The sequence below is a fragment of the Neofelis nebulosa genome, chromosome 2, assembly GCF_028018385.1.
Source record: "Neofelis nebulosa isolate mNeoNeb1 chromosome 2, mNeoNeb1.pri, whole genome shotgun sequence".
Classification (NCBI taxonomy): Eukaryota; Metazoa; Chordata; class Mammalia; order Carnivora; family Felidae; genus Neofelis; species Neofelis nebulosa.
This window is the reverse complement of record NC_080783.1, coordinates 39984564-40004030: the sequence shown is the minus strand read 5'-3', so window position 1 is coordinate 40004030 and position 19467 is coordinate 39984564. Positions and strand designations below refer to the sequence as shown.

At 38.6% G+C, this 19467-nt stretch overlaps 1 pseudogene; it reads left to right on the top strand.

Moving 5' to 3' along the window:
• The first annotated feature begins 3932 nt into the window (after positions 1-3932).
• On the top strand, positions 3933-18902 carry LOC131490339 (uncharacterized; annotated as a pseudogene).
• Positions 18903-19467: the final 565 nt, after the last annotated feature.

Here is a 19467-nt window from a genome sequence, read left to right as displayed (position 1 = left end):
GTTTGTAGGTATGATGTGAAGGTAGAGACTGTTTGAAATGGAAAACAAACCTTTACTTTTCTCCCTTACTTCAAGTATTTTTTTTCCTAAGAGAATTTGAAGACCAATTCTTCCCTGCCCCTGAGGAAATGTTAAGTTTTTTTGCAACTCTTAATAATCTGAGTGTTTTGAAATGCACCATCAAAGTCCATTATAGCAGAAAAAGAAGGAGGACAGGTAGGAGAGGGGAAGCAGAGTGGAGACACAAGAGGTGGAGAAGGGTTTTCTCCAATGCGACAAAGATTTTTGGAGGAGACAAGGCACCTGGTTTCAGAGCTGCCTTGGCCTTCATGCTGGGAAGGTGGAAGGATCCCAGGGAAGGTTGAATTGTACATCCAGGCAAAAGAAGCTGGTTCCCTAAGTCCTCGTGTGACACAGAAGCCAGAGAGAGCTACCCAACTTCAAGGGCCAATTATAAGCTTGGATAAATAGTTGCAGGAAAAATTCCCTGGAAAATAGGAGCATTGACATTTGCATCTCATCATCCGCCTTCAACCCATCTAATTTTCTAACTACCACATAAGCCTCTTTGATTTCAACGCAACCTTGAGGAAGAGAAGAAGGGATCAACTGTAATAAGGTTGGGATTTTCTGCCAATCTGTTAGAAGGTTGAAATTAAAGGAAACAAAGTCTTGTTGGTTGTATGTTCAAGTTTGAAGTCTGAGATTCACATTTGCTAAATGATTAGATTTACAAATCTTATATGTATTTTTGGTTTTGATAGAATGCTAAGAATAGGCTTTCCCATTCCAGGAATTTTTTTAATTATCCTAGAATTTTTCTAGTATGTTAATATTTTCGTTTTTATTTTTAAACATTTAATTCATTTCTAGTTCATTTTGGTGTGTTTGTGTATAATAGGAATATAATTTTAAAGTCGTTTCCAAGGGGTGCCTGAATGGTTCAGTTGGTTGAGCATCCATCTTCAGCTCAGGTCATGATCTTACAGTTCATAAGTTCAAGCCCTGTGTCAGGCTTTGTGCTTCAGAGTCTGGAGCCTGCTTCAGGTTCTGTGTCTCCCTCTCTCTCTCTCTGTCCCTCCCCTGCCCATACTCTGACTCTCTCTCTCTCTTTTTTTTTTTAACATTTATTTATTTATTTATTTTTGAAAGACAAAGACAGAGCACAAGTTGGGGAGGGGCATAGAGAGAAGGAGACACAGAATCCAAAGCAGGCTCCAGGCTCTGAGCTGTCAGCACAGAGCCTGACGTGGGGCTCAGACTCACAAACCGTGAGATCGTGACCTAAGCCGAAGTCAGAAGCTCAACCGACAGAGCCACCCAGGCGCCCCACTCTGATTCTCTCTTAAAAATAAATAAACATTAAAAGAAAAATAATTTAAAAAATAATAAAGTCACTTCCAAAATGGTTAGCCAGTTAATTATCATCTCAACCATAAATAAAATCCCCAATAGTATAAACTGAACATCCTGTACATGAGAGGCTAGAACTTGTTCTTTGTTTTCCCTTTCTTATAATTTAGTCAGTCTAGCCTCTCTTTTCATTTCCTTCAATTATCTCCCTTTCATTTTATTCCCTTGCAGCCAAAGTGATCTCTCTAAAAGACACATCTTTTCATGCCATATAGTTGCTGACAAATATTTGAAAGGTTATATTGTGTAAGAGGAATCTGCTCTGTCAGGCACCACCAGGACTTCTGGTAGAAAAATTTGGTGCAAATTTAAATTGTCAAACATTGAAGTATCTGTAATATAAGGAAGTAGATTCCTTGTTTGGGTTCTCTTTACTGTGCATATATTTCAGACTGGAAGAGTACTCTGTCAAGAATGTTGTGGAAGAGATTATTTCATAGATAGAAAATTGGGATAGATGACTTCAAGATTCTAGCTGTGCCAAGTGCCAGGGGTTCCACAGAACCAGAGCTCAAAAGGTAACAAATTAAGTAGAAAATTACAGTTGTTAAGATATCTCCAGTTGAAACAGATCCACTTTTCTGTTAAGTGCTATCCGTTCCTTTAAGTTCTATTAAGTGCTATTTCTGTTAGTGCTTTTATAATCCTGGAACTGAGTTTTCTGAATATCTAACATAATTATTTATAGCTATAATTGTTCTCTTTAATATTGGTGTAGTACTTTATTACAAAACAATATTCTTATGAAATGTTAATGCATATCCTCTATCTGTGTTTTAGATATTTAATTAATTATGACGGCTTAAATACATTAAAATGTATTAGCTGGAATTTGATCTTAACATAACTCATTAAAGTGATTTTTTTCTTGCAGTATGGAGTAATGTTATTATTGGACCATAGTTCCGGTAAAAAAAAAATTGGGAAAAAGTTTATTATACTTTTTAGCAATATCCACGAGCTCAACATTGATTATCATTTGAAATAGGGGCAACGAGAGTATCAGAACTTCATGGTTGAGTGATTTAGTCTCTGAACTACAATCTAGTTAAGAGGAGAGCCGCAGGGTTACTAATACATTAGGACTAAGGTCACAGAAGGGAATCAGGTGCCTTATGCCTTGACTTGATTATTATTAAACGTTTCCCTTCAGGAACATTACATTAATTTTCCATTTCAGAAAGAAAATTACTTTTGCAAGAGTTAGAACAGGGAACTAACTAGGTTCCTCCAAAATCTGGATATTTGCCAACTGCCCTGAGATATTCTTGATAGATAATTTCCTCCCTGCCTCCTCCGTGCATGCGGTACGTTCTAATTGTCTAGTAGGTGGGAAATACAATTTTGTGCTAAATGAATTTCCATCGATGCTATTTGGAATGTCTGTGTGTTGTAACCACTAATTCACAGTGGGCTATTTTCCTGGATAAATGCTTTAAATATAAGGTAGTTGTGTAGTTCTGCATCTTTACTCAAAAAAATGTTTTTAGTAACATTTCTCTATTTTCTGTTTTTTTTTTAATGTGTAAGATTAAAATTGGTAAAGCTTAGCAAGTGGAGGAAGGGTACATGGTACAATAATAGCTCACCCAACCAAAAGATGTCTGAGGTTCTACTTCTACTTCACTCTCTTAAAACTTTTTATCTCACAAGGGTAGCATACTGATTTGTATTATGTGCAAACCTACTTAATAAATTTTCTAGACTGTGCAAAGGAGGGTTGACATTTGTCACAACATTTGAAGCTTTGAAAAATTTAATTTATTTGGCACCCATATGAACATTTTTGTGTTTTGATAATATTTGGGACTGTTTCCAAGAATACTATATTCTTTGTACCACTATATATGTGAGGCAAATTGTGAATTTCTTCACTTTTTTTCACTAGAGAACATCCCCAATGCCACTGTATTATGAGTTAGAATATAGCACCTTAGAGGGGCACCTGGGTGGCTCAGTCAGTTAAGCTTCTGACTCTGGCTCGGGTCACGATCTTGCAGTCTGTGAGTTTGAGCCCCATGTTGGGCTTGTGCTGACAGCTCAGAGCCTGTAGCCTGCTTCGGATTCTGTGTCTTCCTCTCTCTCTCTGCCCCTCCGCCACTTGCACTCTGTCTCCGTCTCTGTCTCTCTCTCTCTCAAAACTAAATAAACATTTAAAAAGTTAGAATATAGTACCTTAGAATTATCTGTATACTACCTAAAATCATAAAATTGTATGTTCTTCCTCTCCAGGTATACTCTATGCTGTGGATAATTCAAACAGCACTGGTCATAAAATACGGTTGTGTTTCCATTCAATGTCTGTTTTTTGAAAGTAGCAAATGCTTTAGCACTAGTTTTACTCAAACCTAACCCAGTAAATGAAACACTTCTTGAGTGTATTTCAATCCCAGTGTATCAATTACCTATTGCTTTGTGACAAATCACCTAAAAACTCAGTGGTTTCAAACAACCACTACTTACTATTTATCACAATTCTGTAGGTTGACTGCAAGTGTCTTCTGGAAGTCTCCACTAGGATGGCTGAACCTCCCTCTCCACCATCTAGGAAAGAACAGGGCTGCATCAAAAGTTTGGCTTCTCTACATGCAGCTGGACTCAAAAGGGTGAGATTGGTGGAGGCAAGGCCTCTTGTTGCCTTGGCTTGGCAGTCATTCCAGTATCACTTTTGCCAAATTCTCTTGGCTAAAGAAAGTCACCAGGCCAGCTCAAATTCAAGATGGAAAAGTAGACTCTATCTCTTTACTGATTGGATGAATGGCAACATCACTTCCTAGATTGGGAAAAACTTGGGGCCATATTTTGCAGTCTACCACCTCTGGGAAGTAAGGAAGTGACCATGGGTGCAATCTGATCAATCATCATATCTAAGTCAAAATCCCAAGAAACCAGAAAGTATAGATAACTCATACAACCCAAGTAAACAAAAATTTTTAACTGCCAAAATTTGAATAGACACTTTACAAAAATAATATATATATATATATATATATATACATATGTATATATGTATATGTATAGTCAATGGGCACACGCAAAAATGTTCAACATCATTTGTCATCAGGATATGTAAATTTGTGCCTAAATAACACACTGCAGACATTTTACTCATTCTCCCACTCATGTATTCAATTAACATGTATTATTTTCTCAGTGCCAAACATTATGGTAAGTAGTAGTTATATAAAGATAGGTCATGTTTGTTGAAACTTCCAATAGAGATGAACAAATCGAGTCAAAACGAAGTACTATACTAGAGAGTGTACAAAATTTAGAAAGGCACAGAGGAAGTAGTGACCAAGCTTTGGGAGACCAGAGAAGGATGAGGCAGAGTGATTTCTAGGTAGTCTTGAAAGAAGCGTGAGTTTACAAGGAATAATGGGGAGAAAGAGTATTCCAAGAAAAGAAGTAATCCTGTGCCAAAATATAAGGGCATGGCACAGTGTGGCAGGGTTGGGGGAATATAAGGAAGTTTGGCCTCTAAGGGAAGGAATAAGCTTAGTGGTGACTGATAGATGGGCAAGTACATAATGGGCAATGAGAGGCTCATGATAACCTTTCCTACTCTGTTTCTTTCTTGGTGGACCAGCACAGAAGACAACTCCTCCATCAATTTATCAATTCTTTAATCTCCCCCTTCTCCCCTTCTTCCCATAAGAAAAAAAAAGCAACAAACAAACAAACAAACAAAAAACCTTTCTTTTCTTGAGCTTCAGTAACACTTTGTTGTGTACTTATCACATTTTACTTCATATTTAGATAATTTTTCTTCATGTCTGAACATCCATATTTGACTGACAGCTGCTGTTAAGGCAGGACCTGAGTCTTTTCTTTTCTCTTAAGAATATTTTGCAAGATTTTACTTTTACAGGTCACCAATAAATGCTTGTTAGGTAAATTTTTACTGTATCCTTTAATTATTTTTTGGCGTATGATGTTGACATGTTAAAAAGAGATCAAATACTACATAGTTTACTGCAATTGTCTCATAGATTTAGGTGTGAATGAAACTTAAATAGTCAAACTTAAGTTTGTATATTGTAGGCTTTTTTTTAAATCAAGTACTTTCAGGGGCACCTGGGTGGCTTAGTCAGTTAAATGTTGGACTTCGGCTCAGGTCATGATCTCATGGTTTGTGAGTTGGAGCCCTGAATCAGGCTGTCTGCTATTAGCACAAAGCCCGCTTTGGATCCTCTGTCTGCCTCTCTCTCTGCCCCTCCCCAACTTGTGCTCATTCTCTCTCTTTCTCTTTCTCAAAAAAAAAAAATAAACATTTAAAAAATCAAGTAATTTTATGTTTTTTTAAATGATTATTTCTTTTTGGTAAATTTAAATTTTGGAATATTTATCATTTAAAATATGAATTTCTTTATGCTATGTGTTAAGTTGAACCCAGATTTCTTGGCCTTACACATTGGAATTTGCTTTCAGAACTAGCTCTTTGTCATGGAATCACGTTCTAACAGTAATTCATAAAAGATACATTAAATCACATGGGCAATGTGATACATGAAATGCACTCATATATGAACTAATGATAAGCTCAACACACATTCTAGCAGTTCTTGGGAGATGAGCTTGGGGATAATAGGGAATAGTTTATTTTAAAATCCCAAGGAGTAGAATGTGAATAGTTTAAAAAACATAAATTTGATCTAAATATTATATATAAATTATTTTTAGAATGAAAACTACACAAAACAAGGCTTGGCTGATGTATGTGAAGATAGAGTGAAAAAAATACAGAAAGGTAAGCAAATAAAGTTGTAAAACTTAGTGGGTACTAGACCTATATGTATTAAGTGAAAACTATCTGAATAATTTCAAGAAAGAAAAGAAAATTTAATTCACAAAATTAACAAAGTTCATTAAGCATCTATTATGCATAGGATAGGTGAGGATTTTCATTATTAACTGTACTCAAATGAAAGTTTTCCCTTTCTACTTTACATTGTATGCTCAGACAGAGACTTAGTTTCTAACCAGAACAAAAGGACACTTAAATAACTTATCCTAGGTGTGAGCATTTATCCTCTGACTCCTGTCAATCCCTCATCAGTCAGGCTAGTCCCTAACTAAACAGATGGGGTTTTCACCAAGCTCTGACGGCCAGCAGGCTTTGTTGAGCCAAGAATGAAAATTAATTCCATAGACAATGACCTTCTTTTGAAAATGCTTACATAGTCAAGGTTTGCATTCAATCATTCAAGGAAGATGTATTCTGCTTGATTTAAGGGAGGCCTTTCCTTCTACTATGATATTGCTTTGCTATTGAACAGGAATTCATAGGGAAGGCATTTGTCAGAAGATGGGGTTCTCGGCTTCTTTCTGAGTAATGAAGTTCAGGTCATTTAAAATACGGTTTCTCCATTTGTGAAGGAGGATAGTAATACTCTCTTCCTCTCCATCTGCAGCAATAGTGTTCACTATACCAAGAACCGCAATAATTTCTAATGTATTTTGAGTGTCACAGACTCAGATACCTGTAGCATTTTTTAGTGCCTACCCCATTACAGATTATTAACTTTATTTCAGTGGAACCTAGAATAATGAGGAAGTATTATTATTCCCACTTAAATATTTTTTATGTTTATTTATTTTTGAGAGAGAGAGCACGCGCATAAGTGGGGGAGGGGCAGAGAAAGAGGAAGATCCGGAATCCGAAGCAGGCTCCAGGCTCTGAGTTGTCAACACAGAGCCCAATGCAGGGCTTGAACCCACAAACCACGAGATCATGACCTGAGCTGAAGTCAGATGCTTAACCGACTGAGCCACCCAGGTGCCCTGCACTATTCCCATTTTATAAGCAAAGACACTGAGATTCAACAATGTTAAGCAGTTTGGCCAAGATAACATTTCAAGTAAGTGCTAGAAATATTTAGAGCTATGTTATTCTGACTTCAAGTTCAGAGCTCTCTTAATTCTCCCACCCTGCCCCCTCAGAGCAATGCTATCGGCACAGTATTCTCTCCAGATTGTTCAGGGTGTTGAAGTAACAGTCTATATATAAAGTTCTATAAACTTCAAACTAGACTTTTCCCCTCTGCCTCCATAGAAGATCTCAGAGCTATAACACCTCCACTGAAATTTGTCATTGTCTCAAAAAGACACTGGTTTACAAACAAAAATGGCCCTTCATAGTTTTACCCATGATTAAATCAATCCTTATCCCAAAATATTTAGAATCAGCCATTCAACCATACTACTCTGCCTTTGAGACATATTTTTATTGAAATAAAAGCTAAATGGTATGAATACAGCCTTCAAAAAAAAAGTCTCTAACTTTAGCTGAATTTAACAACAAAGTTGGGATCTTTTCTCAACCTACAAAAGTAATTAATTCACCACCTGGCTCAGTGCCTCGAAAGGATTAAATATAAAACATGAAAATTGCTTTCAGTTAAGGGGCAGTGAGATGAGATCGCATGAGAACTTAGCAAAAGACTCACAAGATCAAAGCTGCACCTTGGCAGCAGGTCAGGGGTATCTGTTCAAGCACAGCTCCTTTCAGGGTTCAAACAATTGGCATGTATGTGGAACTATAAATAAGCAGGCTCCATCAAGAAAGTGTCCCCAGTTTCTGCTTTTTAGAAACCTCTGAGGAGAGGTGTATTTACCCTGGATTTTTGTGCTTATTGGCTGCCAACAGGTTTTTGGAAGCAAGTATCATAGGCATAAGAGGAAAGATATTACTAATTTTCAACAACAACAACAAAGTAAAAAACAAAATAACAGCGCAAGATAGATGTAAGATTCATGTTGTATACTCCATAATTCTAAATTTCCTTTTTTAGCATCTACAGGGAGTATTCAGATCATATTCATATTTGTTTTCCTCCTTCCTAGCACACATCTTGGCACATAATAGACTTCCAAAAACTATTTGATGTCAGAATAATTAGGCTGTTGAGTGAAAAACATTCACCTACAGCGTATATCTGTCAAAGAGCCAATGTAATAGAGTCAGTGATTAGACTCTGGAGTCAGACTGTCTGGGGTCAAATATTCATTGCATCACTTACTAGCTTTATGATCTCACCCACTATAAAAAAGGAAAAGAAGTGGTATAAACCCATCAAATAAAATATGGTGCATAATAAATAAACTCAGCACAGGGCCTAGCAGATAGTAAGTGCTCAGTATACTTTAGCATTTATTATTTTGTTATTTGTCTGGAATCCTGTATTTACCAACTTTAATCATATCTTTGTGGTTCATGGAGAGAAATACAAGATGAAAGATGGTTCTATCAGGTGAACACCCACCAAATAAGTGACTGTGCAAAAGAGTAGAGATAAATGACCGAAGGGCGATTGTAAGAGCTGTGCTTCAGGGCTCTCTCCTTGGCTTCTTCTAATCAATATTTTTACCAATGACTTGGTTGGAGATTTATCACATTTAAAGACTACCTGACATGTCTGGTATAAAATGGAATCTAACATTCCCTGATTCAGCCTTTATCAACTTCTCCCCAAAATATCTGTGAAAAACAGCAAATTATCAAAATATCAAAAACTGAAAGCTGATGATCCATGGATTGTGGGAATTCAAGATCATTGGCACTATCAATATGGCTTAAGAAACATCTAAATTAATTTATCACAATCAATACTAGCCTGAAATATATTCATTTTATCCAACTAATATTTATTGATTGCCTACAATGTGTTGAGTACTGTTCTAGGAACTTGGGATCCATTAGTAAACAAAGCAAAGATTCCTGAATTCACAGAACAGGGGATAAATGGTAACTATAATTAATAAATAAAATATATTGTGTCCGATGGTTTTGAGTGCCGTGATACAAAAGGGGGGGTGGGGAATATCAACAGAAGATGAGGGCTGTAGTATTAAGCAGAGTGGTCAGGAAAGCTTCACTCAGAAGGTGAAATTGGAGACAATGCTAAAGGAAGTCTTGACAGAAATAAGGGATTGACTATGGGGACATCTGAAGGAGGACTATGCCAGGAGGAGAGAAGAGCTGGAAGAAATGTTCTGAGATGGAAAGAAGAAAACAAGAGAAGTCACTTCTTTCTATGCTTGTCCCTAAGTGACAAAACCATAGTGATCCAGAGGAGTGTGTTTTATTATCTTTTAAGTTTATTATTTAGGGCCATCTGGGTGGCTCAGTCAGTTATGTGTCCGACTTAGGCTCAGGTCATGATCTCACGGTTCAAGGGTTCAAGCCCCGCGTCAGGCCCTATGCTGACAACTCAGAGCCTGGAGCCTGCTTCAAATTCTGTGTCTCTCTGTCTCTGCCCCTCCCCCACTTGCACTCTGTCTCCCTCTGTCTCTCAAAAATAAATAGGGGCGCCTGGGTGGCACAGTCGGTTAAACGTCCGACTTCAGCCAGGTCACAATCTCGCGGTCTGTGAGTTCGAGCCCCGCGTCAGGCTCTGGGGTGATGGCTCGGAGCCTGGAGCCTGTTTCCAATTCTGTGTGTCTCCCTCTCTCTCTGCCCCTTCCCCGTTCATGCTCTGTCTCTCTCTGTCCCAAAAATAAATAAAAAACGTTGAAAAAAAAAATTTTTTTAAATAAAAAAAAATAAATAAACATTAACAATAATAATAATAAAGTTTATTTATTTTGAGAGAGAGAGAGACAGCATGAATGGGGGAGAGGCAGAGAGAGAGAGAGAAGGAGAGAGGAGAACTCCAGGCAGGCTCCACACTGTCAGCACAGAGCCCTGTGTGGGGCTGGAACTCACAACCCATGAGATCATGACCTTAGCCAAAATCAAGAGTTAGACACTTAACCACCTGAGCCACCCAGTCACCCCTGGAGGACTTCGGTTTAGAAAAATAATAATAATATACATATTGAAAACCAGTGTCAGAATCACAACTCAAGAAAAGCCAAACTGAATAAAATGAAGTTTAATGGGGATAAATTATAAAATATGGCAATTGAGTTTAAAAAAAGAAGTACTGGAGGACGCCTGCATGGCTCAGTTGGTCAGGCGGTTGACTTTGGCTCAGGTCATGATCTCACAGTTCGTGTGTTGAGGCTCTGCGTTGTGATCTCCGCTGTCATCACAGAGCCCACTTTGGATCCTCTGTCTCCCTCTCTCTCTGCCCCTCCCTGGTGTGCTGTCTCTCTCTCTCTCTCTCTCTCTCTCTCTCTCTCTCTCTCTCTCAAATAAAAAATTTAAAAAAAAAAATTTTTAAAGAAGTACCAGGGTGCCTGATGGCTCAGTGGTTGAGCGTCCGACTTCGGCTCAGGTCTTGATCTCATGGTTTGTGAGTTCAAGCCCCACTTCAGACTTTTGCACTGATAACGCAAAGCCTGCTTCGGATTCTCTGTCTCCCTCTCTTTCTGCCCCTCCCCCACTAGCACACATGCACGCATTCTCTCTCTCTTTCTCTGTCAAAATTAAATAAACATTAAAGAATTAAAAAAAAAAAAAGAAAAGAAGTACCTAACTGTAGTATAGCAAAAGCCAGTTTTAACAGCAGGATGTGTCCAAGACACTTGGGAGTTTTAGCTGATTTCTTCTAAAACCCAATTTGACTCAACACTGGGAGTGGCTGCCAAAATAGCTCTGGTACTAAAATGCATTACTACTACGTAGTATCTGAAACTGGGAAATTGATATTTTGGCCCGCTCTACATGTTTGATCAAATCCTGGAGTATGTTGATCAATTCTGTGTCCCACACTTAAAAGTGCACCCAGAGGATGTTAAGGAGACTATCAGCATAACATCTGAGAAACAGATTATGGGACCGACATTGAAAAAGCTAGAAAAGGAAAGGCATGGGATCAGGATAAGAACATATTTAAGCAGTTAGAAATCAAGTACATATACGAAGCACTTTCACATAGCTTTTCTTGTTAAATCTTCACAATATCCAGAGGTAATTATTATTACTTTTATTGCCACCTCACCTCGTTTTTTAACCTGAAGATTAAGACTCAGAGAGCCCAAGGAGAGGCCAGGTTTGACTCAGGCCCTGGAGTGTGAACATGCATGCTCCATTGATCATGGCCCCAATCCAAGGACGCGCACTAAGCTCCCAATGAGAGTGTAACCCTGACACTCCTCTACCTTGACAGACTGAAGCCCAGTGTTCCAGATGCCAAATGACTGTCAATTAACAAAGCCAGACATACTTCTTCTTCTCTTCTTTTGCTTATCTTCTTTTAGCCCTCATTATCCTCAGGTCCCAGCAAATTTCTCTCTTCTTTCCACCTTGAAAATTTACGAATATCTCTTAAATACCTACCATGTGAGTAGCAAGAAAAGGGAAAAGTGGCAGAAGGGGGATAAAATGAGATAAAGATGAGTAAAACACCGTACCTAGTAAGTTGGAAATAATGCATCCTGACTCAGCCATTCCCTTTCTAGGTATATTCTCTAGAAAAACTTGCATGGGTGTATAAAAAGATAGGTAGAATACATTTCTACAATGCAAGTAACATTGTTTGCAATATTGAAAAACTGATAGAAACTAAAGGCGCATCATTAGAAACATGGGTAAGCAGAAAGGTAAAATGAATGCACCAGAGAGATGTAGAGGTCACAAAAAGAAAGTTGAATGGGGAAAAAAGTTGCAGAATGGTTATGTACAATATGACACCACTTATAAACATTTTTAAAACATACGAAGGAGTTTCAGATATACATATGTATTTTTCTGCCTGCCTCCATTCTTTCAAGAGTTGTCTATGTTCCAGTCACCACTTTCTTCCTCTGCTCAGATATATCTCTTTACTCTTTTCTGGTCACTTGCTGAAGTCCCCAACTGAGATGAGTCCTTGTCCTAGGAAGGAGGTTAAGGAGGAAGGGTCAGCTGGATTTTGAGCTTTACTTTCCTCATGCTCCTTACCTATGTATCTTTGTTTAGAATGCCTATCCTCATTGCCTGATATAAAATTCTTACCCATTATCCAAGATCCAATTTAAACCAATTTCCTCTAAAATGCTTTCTTAATCACCCCTAATTGGAATTTAGTTCTCCTCCCTCATATTCTCTTAGCACCCTTTCCAACCACTCTTGAAAAATTGTTTATGTATATCTGTCTCCCCACTGCACTGATGGCCTCTAGAGACCATAGGTTTTATCTTCTATGCCTCTGAATTCCTCCTCAGCACCTAACACAGGAGGCAGACCATAGGATGTGCTCAAAGCAATGTTTGTTTAATTCTGATACTGTGTTGTGACAAGACTTCTTGATCTCTAAACACCACTTTGCTTGGAGCAAATACCTTTTTCTCCCATTCTCCAGAAACTAATTTTGTGATCTGTAACTAAACCTAACCACATTCTGGATCAACTGCTTGGCCCCTTCTCCACTGTTTTATGCTCTGCCTGCTTTGTGTGTATCTGTGTGTGTTTATGTGTGTGTTTCTACTTTCACACTGATTTCACTTATTTTTAATTTTGAGCGCAATAAGCTAGTAGTCTGCATGATTGAATTATGCCCAATTTTTTCAGTTATTTCTGTGCTAATCTTTCTATATCCACTATATACAATCTTAACAGATAAGGTCAGCAAGAAGTGATGAGCAAGCCATTTTTAAATGGGTCTTCCCAATTAATTTCAGGACTAGAAAGTCAATGGAGTTCGGAGAGGAATGACCAGAGGCTCTGAGAGTTTTCTGAAAGTCATTCCAAATTACCAGATAATGAGGAGTTTTCTCTGATAGCTAGTGTATAATTGAATGCAGCTGAATAGTAACCAGTCCCAAAAGCAATTCATTTGTGTAGTATAATTCTGTTTTTTTCTTCCAGATAAGTTTCTTGCAACTATAACAGCTAGTTCACATTATTTTTTTCTCCCTGCATCTTTCTAGGTTTACTTCTGTCCTTACTGAAGCACATCCTTTAGTAGTTCTTTCAGAAAAAATCAATGGGTAGCAAGCCGATATCATCTTTTTCTAAAACATGACCTATTTTGCTTTCAATTTGGAATGATGCTTCAGCGTCAGGACTTTAAAAATATTATTCTCCATTTTCTTCTGGCATATTATGGATGGAAATCTAATGTCAATTTAATCATTATGACTTTGGCAATAATCTGTCTTTTCTCTTCACTTAGGCTTCAACATTATCTATGTATAAATGTCATTTTCCCTTTTACCATACTATTTGTAGGTATAAATAATTTTTATTTATCCTATTCATTGCACAACTATACTTTTCATCTAAGTGTAACAGAACCCAAGTCCATCTGTTTGATGCACAGCAAAGTCAATAGGGTATGTACCAAGGAAAGAGTTTGAGAGGCAGCCAAAGGGGGAGATGGGAGGACAAGCCTCAAATCTGCCTCCCCAAAGGGGAAGAGAACAAGTTTTTTATAAACATACATACTGATGAAAAGGACAGAGAATCATATCATTATTCTTGAGGAAAGAGGGAGTATGCACAGTGAGCAAACATATATGTACCATATATCCCATGTTCACTTTAAGGTGGAAACTTAACATCAGAATGAGACAAAATTCAGTCCCTGATGTCAGGGGGGTTATCTTAGGACAAGGAGAAGGGGCAATGGGTATGCTCCAAGAGCTTATATAAACTAAATGGAGTCTTGGGCTCCTTATCTTGGGTAAGGAATGCAGGGCCTTCCTTGTTCATAGGTTGGGACCATATCAGTTGACCTTGAGTCAAGACTTCTGCAGTGACAACTAGTGAGTTTCTTAGTGGGGTCTGAAAAGATACAATAGCTGATTAGAGGGAAACAGTTCTCTGAAAAACAAGCTTTAAACTTTCTGACAGTTTTAACCTCATTAACCCAATAGGACATGGTTTCATAAGAGCTCAGCTGTTTCTTGTCTAGCTAAATTCATGACCCTCAGATCCACTTTTAGAATAATTTAAGCCCATTTAGTTTTCTATAATTCTAGAAAATGTTTGACATTACCTTTTCAGACTTTTTTTAGTTCTTCTAGGTAAACATTAGACATCAATTAGCACTATCTGGTCTTGCTCCTAGCTATATAGTTTCATGTCTTTTTTTTTCTCTACTGTGTTGTAGGTAGAGTCATCAATACATTATTCCAATTTATTAATTCTTTTTGTGTTCTGCGTGGAGAATTCTTATTGTATCTGCTTGCAGTCTTGATGTGTTTGGTAATTTTGGTTTGCAGACTCATTTTTAGAGGTGCGTTTTCTTCCTCCCTCTAATTCACTTACTTCTTCCTATATAGCAGTTTTCTGGGTCCATCAACACAGCCTTCTGGGGAAACCAGTTCAGAAACTTTTATTAGAGGCTTAGAGTTCCTGTCCTGTGACAATAATAAATGCATAACTTTGCTCACATCCTTCCTTTAAGCTAATCTGGATCCTCCTACCTTCCCAAGCATCCAGTTTAGCCTGGCCCTAGGCAACTGTCATTAGTAACTCTTTATAGCGTTCTTCATAATGCCCCTAGTTTCAAGTGATCCCCTTGACTCTACCTTATGTGCAGTTTCATTCTTCCTGTACTCAAAAAATATGAACTCCTGGCAACCTCACAGCTTTTATACCTCTCAACAGTTTGCAATTCTGTTTCTGGTCCATGGACATGTATGCCTCATCTTGACCATTTTGTTTTCTCTTTCTACATATTCGTGTCATCTCTAAGCATTGTAGCTGCAGTTGGGAGAAAGGGTGCCTGAAGTCTATCCTGCCTCACTATCATCTATATTCTAGCTCTTCTCAAAGCAGTTCTGCTATCTCACTGGAAACTTTCCCTCTCCCTCTACCAGTGAGTGAAGTGGTGAATGTTAGCTTCTGAGATTTAGGTTCCTTCATGTGCACCCAAGATCATGAAATTGTTCCTCAGCTGGGAGCAATCACTCTGGTTTGTGTCCATAGACTCTTTAATAACAGTTAAATACTTGTCAAATGTGTGCACACTGTTTGCTACTGATAATGGGGCAGAATCAACATTTCACACAACCAGTCAGCACTTCATCTCTGTTTAAATCTGATGGACCAACAAGAGAGGGTACATTAAGATAATTTCTACATTAAGATAACTTCTCACTGCCCAAGATCTTGGAAATTCTGATTACATGGAATCTGAGACTGAGTAAGTCAGAGTTGACACCTGGAAGAGGTGGGTTCTCCTTTCTGTTTTCACATAGTCAATTGACCATTACATCAGCAATATATCCTCTTAGTGGAGACCGTAGAATTTCAACAGACAGATCACTGATAGATAGATAGATAGGTCAATCAATCGATAGGTAATACACACACATACACACACATGAGGCCCCTTAAAAAGGGGAGACTAGACTTTGAGCTGTATCTCTGTTACAAAAATATTGTTTTTACTTAGATTGTATGTTTTAGTCAATAGAATTTTAAGAAATAATATGGCTGCAAGATACAGCGTGAACTATAAAAAGACAGTAATTGACTAATAACAGAATAAACTGGTAACCCATAGCAACAGTCACCACTCTCAAACAGCACTTTCAGAGATAATTAAAAATTTTAACCACCAGCTTTTTAATATTATTCCTCCAAAGTACTTACATGGATTTATTTGTATGGGAGAGGTAAAAAAAGTGAAAAGATGTTAATGGAAAATGAAGAAACAGAATTAATAAAAGCTCTGGTTAAAAAAAAAATCTCCTACTTTTGACTTTCAGTATCATTTCAAGTGCGTCACATAATTTCTCTGCCTACAAAGCAGAAATGCTAATATTTGCCATATCTTCAACTGATAAACACTCTTTGAACAACTAGGATTAAGACTCAATGTAAATACAGCAGAGTGCTATTTTTACTAACATTTTTCAAAGCCTTCTAAAATTTTAATCCACTGAAAATAATTGCTTAATTACATGAAAAGACATGAACACCTGGCTAGATTAAGATTTTGCACCCCATGGGGAAACTCACATGGAGTTGTCCCATAAACTTACAAGGGGAATAAATTGGGCCTATAAACTTGGAGCCTTAGGTCAGGTTTACTCCAGCCTAAAGCTTTTTTCCAACTGTAAGGAAAAATTTTGCTTTGTTTTAGGAGATTAAAAAGTTCTAAAACACATTGCTCTTATACAACTGAGTGACTCAAAGTGCTATTTCTCTCAGCAATTATCATATGAGCTACAAAATCAGATGAATTCAGGGGACGCTATGAGCCACTATCATATCCCAGTGCCAGTGTTTAAATGAAATAGTTGAACATTGTCAAAGGAAGAATTGTGTTATGAACAGTGTTAACATTTAAAAAGAACCATGCCTACCTGCTGGGCGGGCAGAAGGCTGAGTTGAGAGTGATCCACAAGGCCAGCCATACACCTTCAGTGTCCTACCTCTGGAGTATATCAGCTCCTCAGCATCATCTCATTATTTAGTTCACACGGATCTTGATCACCTCTCCCTTCCACAAGATACGCTGGTCCATTACACTGATGATATGCTGATGGGGCCTAATGAGTGACAAGTGACAACCACTCTAGACTTACTGGTGAGATATTTGCGTGTCAGAGGGTGGGAAATAAATCTGACTAAAATTCAGAGGACTTCTACCCAGTGAAATTTCAAGGGGTCTACTGGTATTGGCATGTTCAGATATACCTCTTTAGGTGAAACATAATTTGTTGGATCCCCTGGACCTTCCTATAACTAAGAAAGAAGCACAGTGCCTCATGGGACTCTTTGGATTTTAAAGGCAGCATATTCCTTACTTGGGTATGTTACTCCAGCACGTTTATTGAGTGACCTGAAAAGCTGAAAAGTTTTGACTACAGCCAAGAAGAAGAGAAGACCCTGAAATAGGTCTAGCTGCTGTGCAAGCTGGTCTCCCACTTGGCCCATATGATGTAGCAGATTCAATAATGCTTGAAATGTCAGTGGCAGACAGAGATACCATTTAGGGACTTTGGCAGGCTTGTGTAGGTGACTTGCAGTGCAAGTCTTTAGGATTTGAGAACCCTGCCTTTATCTGCAGATAACTACCCTCCTTCTGAGAAACAGCTCATGACCTGCTATCGGGCCTTAGTAGAGACTGAAAGCTTGAGCATGGACCACCAAGTTACTATGCCATTTAAGCTGCCTATCATGAATTAGGTGCTGTCTTTCCCACCAAGCCATAAAGTTGGATGTGCACAGCAAGATGTCATCATCAAATGTAAGTGGTATATACATGATCAGGCTCAAGAGGCCCTGAAAGCACAAGTAACTTACATGGAGAAGTGCCCCAAATACTCCTGGTCCCCATTCCTGCTATACTGGCTTCTCTCTCCCTACAATCCATTGACAGAGTTAGAGAAGACAAGCTTGATTTATAGATGGTTCTATATGATATGCAGATACCACCCAAAAGTGGACAACTGCAGCACTATAGCCCTTGTCTGGGATAGCCTTGAAAAACAATGAGAGGGGAAAATCCTGCCAGTGGGTAGAACTTTGGGAAGCACACCTGCTTGTTTACTCTGTTTGGAGGAAAAATAGTCAGATGGGCAAACATATACCAATTTATGGGCTGTAGCCAAAAGTTTGGCTGAACAGTCAGGAACATAAAAGGGATATGCTTGGAAAATGGATAACAAAGAAATTTGGGGTAGAGGTATATGGATAGACCTCTCTGAACGGGCAAAATATGTGAAGATATTAGTGTCCCATGTGGATGCTCACCAAGGGCAACCTCAGCAGGGGAGGATTCTAATAATCAAGTAAATAGGATGTCCTGTTCTGTGGATGCCAATCAACTTCCTTCCCCAGCCACTCCTGTCATCACCCAAGGGGTTCATGAACAAAGTGGCCATGGTGGCAGGGATAGAGGTTATGCGTAGGCCCAGCAACATGAACTTCTACTCACCATGGCCAACCTGACCACGGCCACCTCTGAGTGCAATCTGGCAGCAGCAAACTGACACTGATTCCCCTATATGGCACTACTCCTCAGGGTGATCATCCAGCTACCTGGTGGCAGATGACTATACCAGACTGCTTTCATCATGGAAGGGCCAGAGTTTTGTTCTTTCTGGAATAGATATTTACTCTGGATATAGGTTTGCTTTTCCTACACACAAAGCTTCTGCCAAAACTATCATCTGTGGACTTATAGAATGTCTTATACATGTTGAGAGTGATCCACAAGGCCAGCCATACACCTTCAGTGTCCTACCTCTGGAGTATATCAGCTCCTCAGCATCATCTCATGTACATCAAGTATTTCACAGAGCATAACTTCTGAGTAAGGAAATCATTTAGCAAAAGAAATGTGGCAATGAGCCCATGCTTATGGAATTCACTGGTCTTGCCATGTTCCCCACCACCTTGTAGCAACCAGCTTGATAAGATACTGCAAGGGCCTTTTGAAGACACAGTTACAGCACCAGCTATGTGGCAATACCTTGCAGGGCTGGTGCAAGGTTCTCCAGAAGCTGTATATGCTCTGAATCAGTATCCAATATAAGGTGCTGTTTCTCTGATAGCCAGGATTCATGAGTCCAGGAATTAAGGGGTAAAAAGAAGAGTGGCACCACTCACTATCACCTCCACCAACACATTCGCAAATATTTTTTGCTTTCTGTTCCTGTGATGTTATGCTTTGCTAGCCTAGAGGTCTTATTTCCCAAAGGGAGGAATGCTTCCCTTAGGAAAAACAACAATGATTCCATTGAACTAGAAGACAATATTGCCACCTAGCCACTTTGGGATCCTCATGCCTCTCAATCTGTAGACAAAGAAGGGAGTTATGATGTTGGCTGGGGTGATTGATTCTGAAAACCAAGGGGAAATTGGACTACTATTCCTCAATGGAGGTAAGGAAGAGTGTGTGTGGACTTCACTGGGGTGTCTCTTAGTATCACCATGCCCTGTGGTTAAGGCCAATGGAAAATATAACAACCCAGTCCAGGTAGGACTATTAATGGCTCAGACCCTTTAAGAATGAAAGTTTGGGTTACCCTGCCACCTGCTAAAAAAACCAAAAAACAAAAAACCACAACCAGCTCAGAGTCTTGCTGAAGGCAAAAGGAATATAAAATGGGTAGTAAAAGAAGTAGTTATAAATACCAGCTACAACCACATAACCAGTTACAGATACAAGGACCATAATTGTCATGAGTATTTCCTCCTTATTTTGTTATAAATATATTGATGTG